At 34.5% G+C, this 16,854-nt stretch overlaps 1 protein-coding gene across 1 annotated transcript in view; it reads left to right on the top strand.

Moving 5' to 3' along the window:
• Positions 1–16,854, top strand: part of ERBB4 (erb-b2 receptor tyrosine kinase 4) — a 777,579-nt gene that overhangs the window by 83,097 nt on the left and 677,628 nt on the right. The window lies entirely within an intron of this gene.

The following is a 16,854-nucleotide window of genomic DNA, read 5'->3' as shown; positions in this document are numbered from 1 at the left end:
ATGAAAAGTTGCTCAACATCACTCATTATTAGAGAAATGCAAATCAAAACCACAGTGAGGTACCACTTCACACCAGTCAGAATGTCTGTGATCCAAAAATCTGCAAGCAATAAATGCTGAAGAGGGTGTGGAGAAAAGGGAACCCTCCTACACTGTTGGTGGGAATGCAAACTAGTGCAACCACTATGGAAAACAGTGTGGAGATTCCTTAAAAAACTTGTGTCTCTAAACTTTGCATCTTTAATTCAGGTAAACTGCAAAAGATAGTGCTCAATGCCTGCTAGATAGCCAGTGTAACTTCTTACAGTTCTTTCTAAGAAATTCCTGCTGAAGTTCACATTCAATATAGAATACATTTAATGAAATTGAAATTTTATAAAATACAATTTTTATTAAAGGGGCATGCATATTATTTGGGAAAAGAAAACTTAAATCTCCAAGATTTTAGGAAGAATCTCCCAGGCATTTAAAGATACCATGACCCTTTGCACCATTTTTACTCATCTAATAAGAGTTAACTCAATTTTGAGTTGCTCAACAGTTCTCTTTTTAAATGCTATCCAGTAATTTTATGTTTGAGGCTCTAATCCTGGTCATATTTTGCCAGCTGACCTGGAAGTGTGTGCTCTATCTATTGAAACTTTAATACATATTATGTTTTCTAGTCTCTCTCTTGGTACACGTCAATTATATATTATTTCCCTAACACATGCTTATATCTTGAAAAGGTTAAGGCCATCATATAGCTTCATTAACCTAAACTATGACAACTAAGCTTAAATGCAAATATGTCAGTTCTTTCACCACTGGTTTCTAGAGAGAGATCTAGGCTTTGAGAGACTTGATCTTTTTACAATATGAGTGTGTATAGGGGATATTTAATTAATAAGAATATGAAATTATAACATAAAATTAGCCTTAGGGCTTCAACGGGTCTGTGCAAGTGAGGAGCCCTGAGGTTCCTCCTTTATTTTTGCTTTATGCTAAACCCACTTCTGCTTGTTTCTATGGGAAGATAGTGACTCGAAAGTTTGACTGTGGTGGAAGTGTCAGCTCTTTTCCGCTTCAGGATACACCTTGTTCTTGTCTAAATCCTCTTCTCAACTGGATTTTTTCTATTTCTGCCCCACTTACCTAGTGGTGATATTCAGTTTCATATCACACAAAATTGGAATAATTTACTTTCTTATTTGCTTTTGGTCTTCCCAGGTGGCACAGTGGTAAAGAACCTGCCTGCCAAAGCAGGAGACATCGGAGATGCAGGTTAGATCCCTGGACTGGGAAAATTCCCTGAAGGAGGGCATGGCAACCCACTCCATTATTTTTGCCTGGGAAATTCCATGGACAAAGGAGCCTAGCAGGCTACAGTCTGTGGGGTTGCAAAGAATGGGACATGACTGAGCACACATGCATTGCTTTTAATATGACTTTTTGGCAAATACATTGACAAACAAGTTGATTCATATCTGAGTTTTAAATAGGCTAATTGCCAAATAATTATTTTAAATTTGACACAAACTTTTGTATATTGGAATATACTCTATCCACATACATGTACAAAATGAGGAAATATGAGTGATAATCAAAATATCTAATAATTTACTTATTTCTTACATCATCTTTAAAAATCAGGATAAAGATGTCATAAATTCTTAGTCTACTATTTTCCTTATTTTATAAAGAATATACCATATAAACCATTCTGTGTGAGATCAATGAGGTCTTCTAAGGATGAAAATAATTTATATTTAATATAATGACATTTGCAATAAATTTATCCAAGGGTTCACAAGCTTGTCACTGTATACCAAGAAGGTAATATTTTTCTCCAATAATTTAAATTAATTTAATCCATTCCTCTATGAGAAGTTATAGTCTGAAATCTCTTGCTTCCTATGACACTCAACCCTTACCCACATTTTGGAAGCAAGTAAGATAAAAGCTTTTTTTTTTGATATTAAAATAAAAACATGATTATAGGCATGCACTTTTGTTTAAATTTACTTCATTTTTAAATTAATGAGGAAAGCAAGAATAATGTCATTTATTTGTAAATGTGTTGTGGCTAGGGTAGATTATGCCATGGCTGTGGTTTAGTTGCTAAATAGTGCTCAGCATATAGTGAACTGATGAACTCTGCTGAACAGCCATGCTCTGCTGTTCATGGGGTTTCCCAGGCAAGAATACTGGACTGAGTTATCACTTCCTCCTCAAGGGACTCTTCCCAACCCAGGGATCAAATCAGCATCTCCTACATCTCCTGGTTGGCAGGTGTATTCTTTACCACTGAGGTGCCTGGGAATCCCCAGGATAGATGATAGTGTTCCTTGAATATCAGCAAGGCCAACTTGGAGTCAGGGATCTTAGGATGTAGTGAAATTCCTCAAATATAGATTGCTTATAGAAGCTGTCTGTTCAGTAAATTCTGAAAATGATCTACCCAAACAACTCTGTGATAGTATGTTAATGTGTTTGATATGGAGTCTTGGGTCATCTTCATATTTTTCACAGTGGCTATATTCAATGTAAGTACTTTGAGTCATGGAGGCATTTTTCTAATATTTTATTTTCTATGTTTACATATATATATATTTTGCTTCATAAAAGGGCTATTCCCACTGATTGCCTCTACCTTTCATAACTCTGCACTTACTCTTCAACTCTGTAAACTCTAATTTCTACTTTTATCACATCGATAAAATGTCTTTTTTTCTTGTGACCATTTCCTTCCCTGTTGCAAAACTATTGGACACTGCTTTGGGCATTATCTTACTTGACCTCCCCTAATGAAATTCACATTGTTTTTTTGATTTTTGTTTTTAATTTTCTGCTTAGCCTTTTGTTTTTCTCAACATATAGGCTTGTTCAATCAAAATTCTGAAATACACAGAAATCAATAAACTTATAACATGTATTATGCAATTTTAATACCTAGAAAAATTAATTGTAGTTCTGCTTCACACACACACTTGAGTCAAAATATATATTCAAAGCAACTTACTGATATTCCAAATTAAGCTTTATTTTATAAACATTTTCCCACACCATTAAAAATTACTCAAGAAGAACATCTGCAATGGCTATATAATATTCTATTCTAGTCTATGGGTGTAGCCTCATTCAGCATTTTACTTTTTTTAGATTAAGAGTATTTCAAAATTCCACAATTATCAATCATGTTGAGAGAATGTCCTTAGTATGAAATTGTATCCATGCTTAGTATTTCCAAGGAGAGATTTGACAAAGTGTAATTATGAAAGCAAAAGACAGGAATTTTTTTTAAGTTCTTAAGACCTAAAGTTAATTTGTTTTCCAGGATGTTGCTGATATTTCTGCTAGAACTGTGGTAGTGTCTATTTTATTGGTCACTTTTTAATTTTTTTCCAGTATAAAAATCTGATACTGGTTTTATTTTGCATTTGTATAGGGTGTTTATTTGATATGAAATCTCCTTAATTATCTAAGAAATATATTTTAAAAAAATTATTGCCAAAGGATTCTTTTTATTTACTGCTTAGAATGTTCTTTATTTTTAATTAATTTTTATTGGAGTATTGTTGCTTTGCAATGTTTGGATTCTTTATTCCTTAATCGTTCATGATTATTTTTAACTTCTCTGGAATGGTGAAGTTCTCTCCTACATTATGTTAACTCCTGCAGGTCTTATCTTCATAGTCTAACTCCTTTACTCCATTTAATTAGTTAATTTTATCGTATTGTCTCATCATCTCACATGGGGTTTACTTAATCTGTATCTAGCAAAACATGTAGAAATATTCCATTAAAAGTACCAACACGAAAAATTATATATGCAGCACAACAATGGGAGACTGATATGATGTACAGTATGAGGTTTACATTTGTTTTTGCCTGACTTGGGAAAATGCAGGCCTGTTGAGAATCCTGTATTATTATGCTGTTTACATTTTAGAGTTTAGGAAGTTAAGAGGAATTTATCAATATATATTTTAACAAAGTTATCTAAGAGTTATGGTTAATAATATATTTTTCTTAAAACAATTTTAATTTTTCTTATCACACTTGAGTCTTAACAAGTTGAGGAAATAACACATATTTTATCATCAAAAATTTAATTGAATACAATATAACAATGATATAGTCTAACAAAAATATATTTAATTCACTGTAATTGGAAAAGGAAAGTTTTAAACTTTTCCAAATCTTAAAAGGTGAAACAAAATCTTTGGTGCTATAAGTGTTCACATTTAAATAATCAGAATGGAATACCTGACTAATTACTGTTGTTAACAGATTGACTGAAATTCTAGCTGATGGAAAAGCATAATTCTCTAGATAATTACTTTTCTGCTGGACTACGTGAAAGCTCCTCTGAATACACAATAAAAGTCTCTGACCCAACTGTACTAGGTAAACCTACAATGAAAAGACATTTTTTTTCATCCTTTAATACCTAGACAAGGGGTCCAAATAAAATAAAGGGCCTTCATCCCTTTAAGCACGTTGATGCATTTGGTGACACACAGGTGTGCATGGGACTGAATTTAAGTGCTGTTTAGAGAGCTGAATGAGAAATATAATTTTCAAGAAATGGAGAGATGAGGGTTGGGTGGAAAGGATAAACTAGAAAGAGATCGTGGGTATGGAGACAGAGGAACTGGGGAGAAGACTGGAGATTGACTCAGCACCAAGTGGGCAGGGAGAAATAATCCCTGGTGGAGAGGTTGGCAGACTGCCTCAAGGAACATGACAATTTCCTGTGAGTATCAAATGATGTGTCCTTTGTCTATAAGTGTTTTACATATATGTGGGTTTATTTTTCCCAGATTATTTTTATGTGAATACTTCCAATACATTTTTTACAAATATTCATTGAGCCCTTGTTACATGCATAAGTGTGTATATATATATATATATATATATATATATATATATATATAGATGTATTTAATTATGCATAGGATATGTGTATATTGCTTTCTCTATTTTTAACTCTATCATATAAAACATATATTTATAGGGAATTCCCTGGTAATCCAGTGGTTAGGACTCTGGCTTGCACTGTGAGGGCTCAGATTCAATCCCTGGTTGAGAAACTATGATCCTGCAAGCTGCCCAGTGAGACCAAAATCCCAGCCCCCCAAGACAAAAAAATAAAAATAAAAACACAACAGCAATAGCAGATAAAAATAAAAAACATATATTTTCAGCTAAATATGCTTACTAAATAGGGCTTCACAGGTGGCAGTGGCAAAGAGTCTGCCTGCCAGTGCAGGAAATGCAAGAGATACCAGTACGATCCCTGGGTCAGGAATATCCTCTGGAGAAGGAAATGGCAACCCACTCCAGTACTCTTTCCTGGAAAATTCCATGGACAGAGGACCCTGGCAGGCTACAGTCCATGGGGTCACAGAGTCAGACTGGACTGAGCAAATGAGCACATACATATACTGACTAAATAGTTTCAGTCTTCTTTATGGCCCCTTTCTCTTATTTTCTACATGTTGAAGTATTTTCTTGTTGTTCAGTCATTAAGTCATGTCCCACTCTGTGACCACATGGACTGCAGTATACCAGGCTCCTCTGTCCTCCGCTATCTCCTGGAGTTTGCTCAAATTCATGTCCATTGAGTTAGTGATGATATCTAACCATCTCATCCTTTGCCACTTCTTTCTCTTTTTGTCTTCAATCTTTCCCAGCATCAGGGTCTTTTCCAATGATTTGGCTCTCTACATCAGGTGGCCAAAGTATTAGAACTTAAGTTTTAGCATCAGCCCTTTCAATGAATATTCAGGGCTGATTTCCTTTAGGATTGGCTGGTTTGATCTCCTTGCTGTCCAAGAGACTCTTACGAGTCTTCTCCAGCACCACAATTTGAAAGCATCAGCTCTTCAATGCTCATCCTTCTTTATGGTCCAACTCTCATATCTGTACATGTCTACTTGTAAAACCGTAGCTTTGACTACAGGCCCCTTTTGTTGGCAAAGTGATGTCTCTGCTTTTTAAATGTGCTATCTAGGTTTGTCATAGCTTTCCTTCCAAAAAGCAAGCATCTTTCAATTTCATGGCTGCAGTCACCATCTGCAACGATTTTGGAGCCCAAGAAAATAACATCTGTCACTGGTCTCACTTTTTCCCTTATATTTGCCAGGAAGTGATGGGATTTGATGCCATGATCTTCATATCGAACTATTTTAGAGGCATTTTTTCCCCTATCAATACAAAATATCATCCTAAAAACTCTCTTCCAGTCCCAATGTTTTAAATACTATGTATATGTTATGATTCCCAAACACACTTCTGCTCTGTCCCCTGTCTGTAACTTCAGATCTAAACATGCAACTGCTTACGTCACATTTCATTTGGTATAGATTATAAATCTCATAATTTATATAATCAAAACAGAATCCTTAACACCTCTCTTGCCAGTGCCAAATAATTAGTTTTCAGTCTCCTTCACTTCAAATTATGGCACTAATGCCCGCTTAGGTAGTTATCTAAGCCAAATATCAAAGGAGTATCCTTTATTTCTGTCTTTTCCTTACCTGTCGCTCTACAAACTATCAGTCAGCGACACTGATTTTTCTCATGAAATATACCTCTAATTGCATGTGCTCTTATCCAGCTCTCTTATGAGCACCACAGTCCAAACAACAGGAGCTACCATCTTAGCTCCCTTACTGTTTCTAACCGCAGCCTTTACAGTCCTTACTTTATACAACCATCCATATGGTTTAAACAGTTGAAATAAGTTACATGATTCATCACTACATTACTTAATACTCCAATGTTCTCACTGACTTCAAGTAAAATCAGATTTGATACCCTTTGTAAAATAATTAAACCCTAAAGGATTTCATTTTGCTCATCTTTTCTGACACCATCTCTCTCACCGTCCTTAACCATGTTGTTCCAGCTATGTGGCACTCTTTCTATTCCTGCCCTAGGGACTTTGTAATAGCTATATAGTCTTTCTAAAATGTTTCTTCAATTTTACACGCATGGTTTCTCTAGTCAGTTTAGGGCTCACCTTAAGTATCATCTCTCAAAGAATCCTCATGAGCATCCAATCAAATGCAATTCTCTCCACACATCAGTCCCATCATATCACTTAGCTTTGATTCTCTGTAGAGAACCTGTCACAATTTGCTTTTTATTTCTTTATGTTTGTTTACTATCTGATCATTCTAAACTCTGTGAAAACAGGGAGAGTATCTATCTTAGAATCATTACATATCAAGCATTCTATCAATGTTTATTTAAAGAATTACTGTTATGGAAAATCTTTAAGCATGGGCAGATGGCAAGATGAGAAAATTTTTCCATTCTTGAAAAATCCTATTATTTTTATGAAAATATGTCCTGTACTTCAGTCCTGTCTAAATCCACTTTAGATAAGTCACTGTGGCTAAAGCGATAATTTGAAACTTTCCATTTGATTAACCAATTGATACTGATATATTATTCCAAGTAAATACATATTTGAGTTACTGCTGAGTAATTTGGAAAATATAGGTATATTTTGATTAGAGGTAGGGAATTAAAGACTCTTTTAAAATTTTATTTCAGGACATTGCTATAAAATATATAGTTACAATTCAATGTAAATTTTTTCTTAAAATCATGTTTTTTGGAGAAGAATTGCTGTTATATGAATCAGAGGAACAGAAAAAATATTTTGTATGATTTTTTTACACTCCATTTTTTGTGCTTATTTCTATAGTAGGCTTCCAAATTGGAAAGGTAAGTAATTTATAATTGATATATGCTAAATTGTATGAACTTCTGAGAATATACCATATTCTGTAAAGTTAGACAAAGCAACCTTATACATCCTTGGGACATTATTTTACCTTGAACTTTTGTGGGAAAAACGTTATTTTCCCATGAAAACAGGCAAATAGAAATGTTGTTATACATGACTCTTTTAAGATAAAATGTCACTCTTTGAAAATTTCTCCATTAACCTGACTGATTTGTGTTATGATCCACACCTCCCTGACTGTGGAATTCCCCTCCTTTGCAGTAGCAAATAGACAATTTGGTAGAAAAATACAGACATCATTGGCTTGTAATACAAAATTATTTTTATAGTAGAATTTCATATTAATTGAAGGATATGAAGGTAAATGAGAAATAAATTGGTATTATTGCCAGATATTACTAAGTGCATGAAAGGAAATTTATATAGGATTGGGAAGAATCAGATCTAGACCAACTTTCACCTTTTTTTAAACTTTTTTCAAAACTGCACACATTTAAACTATAAATAGCAAAATACTTCTTCACCAGTTTTGTTATGTGGAGGCTTTAGAGTCAGAAACTTAAACTTATAGTGTCCTCCTATTTACTAGGTAGCAAAACTGTACTAGGTAGCAAAACTGGTTAATGGGATTTACATCTCTGGGCCTCAGTTCCCTCATCTGTAAAGGAAAGGATTAGTTTGTATTCCTAAGTCTCCTTCAGAATTGATCTGCTGTGATTCTGTTTCCTTTTCTTTTTCATTATGTCTCGTTAAAAGTAGATCTCTTCATTTTTAGATTTTCTGTATCTCTATTCAAAACCACTCATTTCCGATTCTCTCTATTTCATGTCTGAAAAATGTTAATGTGGATTGATGGTCCTATCTTTATTCATGTATCCTGTCTTCTTCAGAGACAAACACTAGGTGATGAGAATTGTAATTGCTGGAATCAGAGAACCTCAGAATACCACTGAATCCACAATTACTCATTCCGTAGAGTATACTGATGAGCAGAATAGAAGAGCTTGGTATCTGTTTTTGTGGTTAGTAATGTAGCTGTAAACACTCCTCTCTTCCAGAGATACAGTGATCCTCATTTGTAAATGACGTCAGGGAATGTGAAGCTCCTTTTAGAAGCTAAGAACTGATTGTCACTCTTGGTTATTGCAGCAGACAACTTTGATTGTAAAAGCTATCCTTGGACACAGTAGTGGCTCATCTCTAAGAACTAGTGAAAGAAGCCTTTTTGTGTTTATCTGTCAGCACTAATTCTTACTGACCTTTCATGTTGACACTGTTAAGTCACATTTCCAGATACTAGCCATTCTTACATAAATCTGAGGATGATATTTCAGTCATAGCTTGGATCTTCTGAAGATCATTTATGGGGAATGGGATTTGAAACTAGATGAGAGTCATATTAGCATGTTATATTAAAATAAAGTATCAATTTCATTGGTATATATAGTATATTTAACCATCAAATAGAAAGCCAAGTCTCAGGGTTAAACTGAGAAAACATAATTAATTATAAATAATTTTATGTGAGGTTCATATAACAATTAATTAAAGAGACAGATTATAGTAAGAATAAGGCACTTTAGCTTTTGATGACTATTGCATATTTAGTCACTTTGGTCATGTGTGAATCTTTGCAACCCTATGGACTGTAAACTGCCAAGCTTCTCTGTCTGTGGGATTCTCCAGGCAAGAATACTGGAGTGGGTTGCCATGCCCTCCTCCATGGGGTCTTCCCGACCCAGGGGATCAAACCCACATCTCTTATGTCTCCTGCACTGGCAGGCAGGTTCTTTACCAGTAGCATCACCTAGGAAATCCTTTGAAAACTGTTATGTTACTATTATTAAATTATTGGAAGCAATCATTTAAGGAAATGGGGAAGGCTTATTATAAGATATTTGACTCCCATTGCTGCCAGATGCTGATCATTCTGAATTCCTATCTATTTTCGAGTGTCTTGTGAATCTTTGTAGCTTCCCACCAAAAGAACAGGTAACAGCTGGTGTTAAGAAGAAAGGGGAAAAAAAAAAAAGAAAAGTTTTTCCAGTTTCAGTTGGGGTTACCTATTTTTTTTTAATTCCTTTCTATTTTCAGGAGCTGGGGATATGGCTTCCTTTCAACCGCAAGGGTATCAATTAGGGGGTATGTGGGAATAAAATACTCCTAATGACATTAACAAACCACAAATATTACATTCCTTTGAGGTACTGAATACTATCCTCAAAAGTTACATGGTTAGAGGTTCAAAATTTATATAGTTTTCAAGAATATGTGAATGTCCAGAAGCCAGCTGATGTTAAAATTCATTGTGATATAGCAGCACTTCTAGAAGAAATGGAAGAACATTTTTCAGAAGCTATTATGTATAATAATTCATTAAGCAAGAAATATATTAATAGTGATTCTGGCATTATCTGTTTAAAAGAGAGAATGTTAAGTAGAAAAGAAAAAATTGATAATTCAACAGAAAAATCAGCATGAAATTAAGAATTGGATTTTTTTCTACATATTATATATAAAGAATAAAATGAATGTGTTGGTTTTATACCTTGAATAATGCCAAGAGTCAAAATGGACTATGTGTGATTATACAATTTATATTTTATTCTCATGTTGCAATTTGTGTATGTGGTTAAAATTTCATATATTTTAAAAGACTGTAGTCCAATTATGTATATTTTATAGATCTCTTAAATAAAAAAGATATAATGGAAAGACATACTGTTGGGGGTAGGCACTACCATGTAGTGCCAAATGGACTATGATTAAACTTATATCGCTAGAAAACACCTATTACCTAACTATAACAAAAAAAAAATTTAAAATCTTTTCCAAATCAAATATTGTGTGAGAAAATATAGCACCTGGAATATTACTTTTATATGAGATGTTTTCCAAACAGCAGAAAGAAAAATAACCTTTAAGCTGATAATAGGGAATAATGATACTATTTAATATTTATTGAATGATCACATTATGCCAAGCACTGTGCTAAGTGCTTTACATTAAATTCTCCCTTTATCCTTCCAGTAACCTTACAGGATAGGTACTGCTGTTATTTTATAGCTGTAAAATAGGCATAGGAAGATTAAATGAGTTGTTCAAGGGCACGTAGTAGTACGTGTTGGATCAGGGCTTGACTCAGGTTCAGTCACTTTACTCTGTACACCCTTTTGCTTTTAACATACATATTTGGAACCGTATTTACAAGTGCTGAAAATAGCAGACATTTTTACTGTATATAAATAATTAAAATCAATATAAGATTCTTATCTACAATGTATTAATAATTTGGAATGAGAGCCTCAAGTTATTCCAGCTTACATGCTATTTAAAATCCTGACATGTTAATCTTGATTGCATTTTGATACCTTTTGACCTTTAATATCTGTCCGTAGATTAAGTTTTATTTGATAAAAGTGCAGCCTACCTCTGTAATCTACATAGACGTTCTCATTCATTAATGGTTAAAATTATTGTTTTCAGAACTCAATTCAAAAACACATGGCAGTACTAACACAGTTTGCCAGGGCAGAGCGATTATCTTTGACCCAAGACAAAATAAACATTGTACCCCTGTGAAGCCATGCCTCTTTTTTCCATTTAAAAATATCAAACTATAGTTAAGGATTTTGAAAGTCATGGGACTATAGATTAAGGAATATCACTTAAGCAAGGACTTAATCATTTTCCTATCCATCTCAAGTCAGAGTTAACTTATTTGTCATTTCTTTCCAAGTGTATTTTAACTAATGATCCTAAATGGCTTTTGGAAGTTGTTGCTGGTTTGTTCTTTAGCCACTAAGTAGTGTCCAATTCTTTGCGACTCTGTGGACTGTGGCTTGCCAGGCTCCTCTGTCCATGGGATTTACCAGGCAAGAATATTGGAGTGGGTTGTTATTTCATTCTTCAGGGAACCTTCCCTGGAAGTTTTTGTTTGTTCGTGTTCTGGAAGTTGGCGGGGCCCATGGGGCTTTTCTAAAGTAGTGAGTCTCTGCATATGAGACCATCATCCTCAATAGTTTTCCTCTGCCCCACAGCAAAAGAAACTAAGCTGAGACAACAAAAGTCATTTGATTGAAATAGACTTTGTTTGTAAAATGAATTCCACTTTTCTTTCAAAGCTCTTAATGTTACTCCAAGGTAATTATATAAAATTAAGCTCACTTATAAAATATGGACTAAGCCACAGCGAGGCTAGTTTGCCACACAGATGAAGCCAGGGATTGTAGTGATAAACCTTGTGGGCACCTAGTGTTTCAGAGTCTTTAAAATTGTGTTCCAATTAGTTCTAAAGTTTTTTTGGGGTAAACTAAGTCTTTGCCCAAGGAGAGAAATCAATTTTCATACAGGAAACTTCTTAGGACAAGAGACTAAAATCTCAAAGAACAATAATGGTCACTTGAAGGAAAACATATTTTATGCTAGTTGGATAAATCAGAGAGGCCTCCCTGGTGGTTCAGTGATAAAGAATCTGCCTGCTGATGCAGGAGATGCAGGATCCATTCCTGGGTTGGGAAGATCCCCTAAAGAAGGATACACAAACACACACACACACACACATGCCTCCTTGGAGCTCCAGCCAGTAATGCTCATCACTTTGCCCCTGGAGAAGGAAACAGCCAACCCACTCCAGTATTTTACTTAGAGGCTCCAATGGACAGAGGAGCCTGGTGGGCTACAGCTCAAGAGGTCACAAAAGAGTTGGACACGACTTTCAACTAAGCAACAACCACAAATATGGACAAGTCAAAAGAACAGATTGCACACTGTCATAGTTATATAGTCAGTGCCTGGGTTTATTTTATGTTCACAATCCTCAAAGTTCAGAATTTCTGTGAAAGATTAGTTTGAAGTATTTGTAAAATAATGAGGGCTGTATTTCAAATAGAATCTAATGTAGTTTAAATGACTTTATTGTAAATTATGGAAAATTTTAATTTGTGAAACAAAAAAATTGCTAGAAAGAATGATCCTACAATGTTTTATTATGCTGCATAGATTTGCAGTTCTTTATCATAGAAAGAAAATGAAAATCATTTAAAACTTGTCTATAATGCCAATTTATTTCTTTGACCAACACCAACTTGAACACATATCCATTCTAAATTTGAAATCAAAATGCTTTGAATACAGCTTATGAGCCTCTTTGTTTTGAGGGGGAAAGAACCACTAAAGCAAACTGAAGAGAAAGGGGAGATAATAGAGGTTGGAAGTAACCTTTTGGCAAAGAGGAACAAGAGCAGTGGAATAATTTAATTGCTCATCAGCTAATTATACGGTATTATAATGTTAATGTGTCTTCATCATGACAATGTAATAGGTATAGATTGAAGCATATGAAAAAGAAAGTGTTGATGCAGTAATTATAAGTAAGAGTGGAGCTGTTAGAGTAATTATAATGCTTCATCGGGTAATTAACGTATTGTTCAACTTGAAATGAGAAACAGTGAAAAAGTTAAATATTGAAGGACATGCCTTTGACACTCCAGAGATGTCTTTGAGCCTTTGCAGAGAGGAGAGTATTCTATGTTGATACAGTATTTTCCTGATTTTCTTTCCCATGATTTATTATTTTTCAGTTATGTGTGCTGCTAAAGAACATAGTAATTTGAGTGTGAAATGTTACTGATGGTTAATTTTTTAATGTGATATGATTCATGTAGCTGTTATTTCTTTTTAACTTTCATCTCATTTTGTATTCTGCAGGTCATTAAATAAGTAAAAACTTTAAAAATCAAACTAGCTCAAAACAAAATACTGTATGTGAACAATTCTATAAACTAAAGAGGGTGATAATTATTCTTTAACAGACCTGAGCAGTTTCTTCTGAGAAGTTTGGGGATTTTCCTTGTATTTTAATATTAGTAGGTAACCTGAGTTTTTTATTTTATTTTTTTAACTCATCAGTTCAGAAATATCCATTTACTGTAAAGTCCCTTGATTGGATTATAAAGAATAAGAGCAACAAGTAAGCACTGACAACAAGTGTTGGGCAGCTACAATTTTGTGAGACGTCTGCTAATTTTCTTTGAATAAAAGCTCAATATCATCTATATGCAAAACACTGTTCTGAATATTATATATATATGTATTAATGCAATATCTACCTTATTTCTTTTTCATTCATACATTTTACAGAAGTGATAGCTACCAGAGCAGAGGTTAGCGAACTTGACTGAGATCATTTATCTCAGTGGTAGAACTGGGATTTGAATCCAAGTAGCTGGCATTGGGCTGTAGACCCTACACTACTCCCAGTTCTCAATTCAGGGGCTTGTTAGAAGACTCATGAAAAGCTTCTGTGTTCATATTAGAACAAGGGGGTTAGCCAAGATTTAAAGAGCTGAGGGTGAAGGATACATAGAATCTTTATAGGTAAAGGAGAAGGAAGCAATGAAATATGCAGTCGTTGAAGATGGCAAAGAGAAATCAATTTGGTTCCAGTGGAAGGTCATGAAGAGGAACCCTAGAAGAAGCAAACAGACAAACTTTAGACTTAGTTTAGAGCTTAATCATAAACAGCTCGAAGGCCAACCAGAGAAATTCCTTAACTTATCCTACTCAATGTATGTGGATTTCCTAAATGCTTACGATCAACACATTTACGTTACCATGCAAGGTATGGAGGTGGATAGTGGACTATTAGCAGAGAAATTTGAAATAATGATGCACTAATACTTTAAGTTTTCAAATTAATGAAAAAAGAGCTAAATTTCTGGGACCATAATTCCTGCTGAAACTTCATTTTGTTATTTTGAGATCTCAGGCTGCCAAGCCATCACTATTAATACTTTCAAAAATTTTCTATAAAGAGCTGTGATTTTTAATTTTGTTCTTATGAATGTTCACATCAGATTGTGTTAAGGGATAAATATATCACATGACTGAGGAAAATAGACAAGCAATTTCTTTTTAAAATCAGTAGAAGTGAGGAAAAAAAGAAAAAAATGCTGCTATAATGTTTCAATTTACCAAATTATGGTGTATTACTTTTCATCAATAAAAAATTAATGTAAACTATTAAAAATTAATTGGAAATAATGGAAACAGAGACAGACTTTATTTTCTTGGGCTCCAAAATCACTGCAAGTAGTGACTGGAGCCATGAAATTAAAAGACTCTTATTCCTTGGAAGAAAAGCTATGACCAACCTAGATAGCACATTAAAAAGCAGAGACATTACTTTGTCAACAAAGGTCCATCTAGACAAAGCTATGGTTTTTCCAGTAGTCATGCATAGATGTGTGAGTGAGACCAAAGCTGAGCACTGGAGAATTGATGCTTTTGAACTGTGATGTTGGAAAAGACTCTTGAGAGTCCCTTGGACTCAGAGAGATCCAGTCAGTCAATACTAAAGGAAATCTGTCCTGAATATTCATTGTAAGGACTGATACTGAAGCTGGAACTCCAATACTTTGGCACCTGATGTGAAGAACTGACTCATTGGAAAAGACCCTGATGCTGGGAAAGATTGAGGGCAAGAGGAGAAGGGATGACAGAGAATGAAATGGTTGGATGGCATCACCGACTCAATGGACAAGAGTTTGAGCAAGCTCCAGGAGTTGCTGATGGACAGAGAGGCCTGGCCTGCTGCAGTCCATGGGGTCACAAAGAGTTGGACACTACTGAGTGACTGAAGTGATTAAAAATCAATGCACATTTTTAAAATTGGAGTATAATACACATTTTAAAGCAAATAGAATTGGAGCAAAGTACTCATTATCTAGGACAGTTCTAACTTTAAAAAAATGATTTAAACATTGGACTCTCAGATTTAAAAAATGTATTGGGTTAGCCAAAATTTAAAAAAACTTGAAGGAACTTTTCCGCACCTAACATATATTGGAACTTGGGTTTCCCTGGTGGTTCAGTGGTAAAGAATCCACCTGCCAGTTCAGGAGCTGCAGGAGACATAGGTTCAATATCCTGGTCAGGAAGATATCCTGAAAGAGGAAATGGCAGCCCACTCCGGTATTCTTGCCTGGAGAACCCCATGAACAGAGGATCCTGGTTGGTTCAATCCAGGGTCACAAAGAGTAGGACATGATTGATCACACACAGTCAATATTTATATAACTGCATGCATTTTGAAGGTTGTCTGCTTTCTTATTTTAATGGTCTATTTACCTTCTTAAAATTTAGGGAAAAAAAGCTGGACAATGAGACAGATTGGTTCACTTAAATTTGGTATACTGTGTACTAACAGTTTTCACAGCATATCAGGATTGTAAGATTGGTGTAAGTGTAAGATGAGGTATGTTTTGTTGTTCAGCATGTAGCTGAAAACACAATCCCATCTGGAGGCTGTGCTTGGAATGATATGGATTCTTTCTTTTAGGGGTTTTGTGGATTGACACCTCTATAGTAAAAGAAGCACTGGTCTTAAAGTCAGTGATCCCAGGAACTGATTCAATTAGCCTCTCTGAATCTTACTTTCCATATTATGAGAGAGGTAATAATAATTTCTGTCTTGCAGGGTTGTTGAGAAATTAAAAATACATATAAAATGGTTATCACAGAAGCTGGCACATGTTCATTATTCAGTTAAAATTGGCTATGATTATTTCTATTCAGCTTAAGAGAGATACTGAACAATGCTTTGCACTATTTAATAAGAAGTTCTGAAAAGTTTAAAATAAATCCATGAAATTATGTTGTGACTTTCTTTTAAAATATTAATTATGATCGTTCTCAATCTGTAATGCAAGAAATACTAAGCGTTAAAACAGCAAAATGTAGTCATGGAAAGCATCCTCCGTTCCATACCCTTCATGAAGAGTGGAAAATTGCAATTGTCAGAGGTTATTTTAATTAAGAAGGAACTAATGCTAGTTGTAACTCTTTGAAACAGGTTTTATATGTAATAGTTCCAGTACAATGAGTATAAGTTAGCATCCTTCACAGCAAATTTACAGTACACATAAACACAAATATGACTTATAGAACACATTGCGTTGTGGCTACTCATTTATTAGCCCACACACATATACTGTAACACTTACTAATTTCCTATGCTAGGTGTTTCTTTGCTCAACTGTGAATATCATGCAAGCAGACATTATTTCTCTTACTTGGAACATACTAAGTATTTAATGCATATTTACTGA

This window comes from Capricornis sumatraensis, chromosome 3 (genome assembly GCF_032405125.1).
Source record: "Capricornis sumatraensis isolate serow.1 chromosome 3, serow.2, whole genome shotgun sequence".
NCBI lineage: Eukaryota > Metazoa > Chordata > Mammalia > Artiodactyla > Bovidae > Capricornis > Capricornis sumatraensis.
This window is presented reverse-complemented; position numbering and strand designations above follow the sequence as displayed.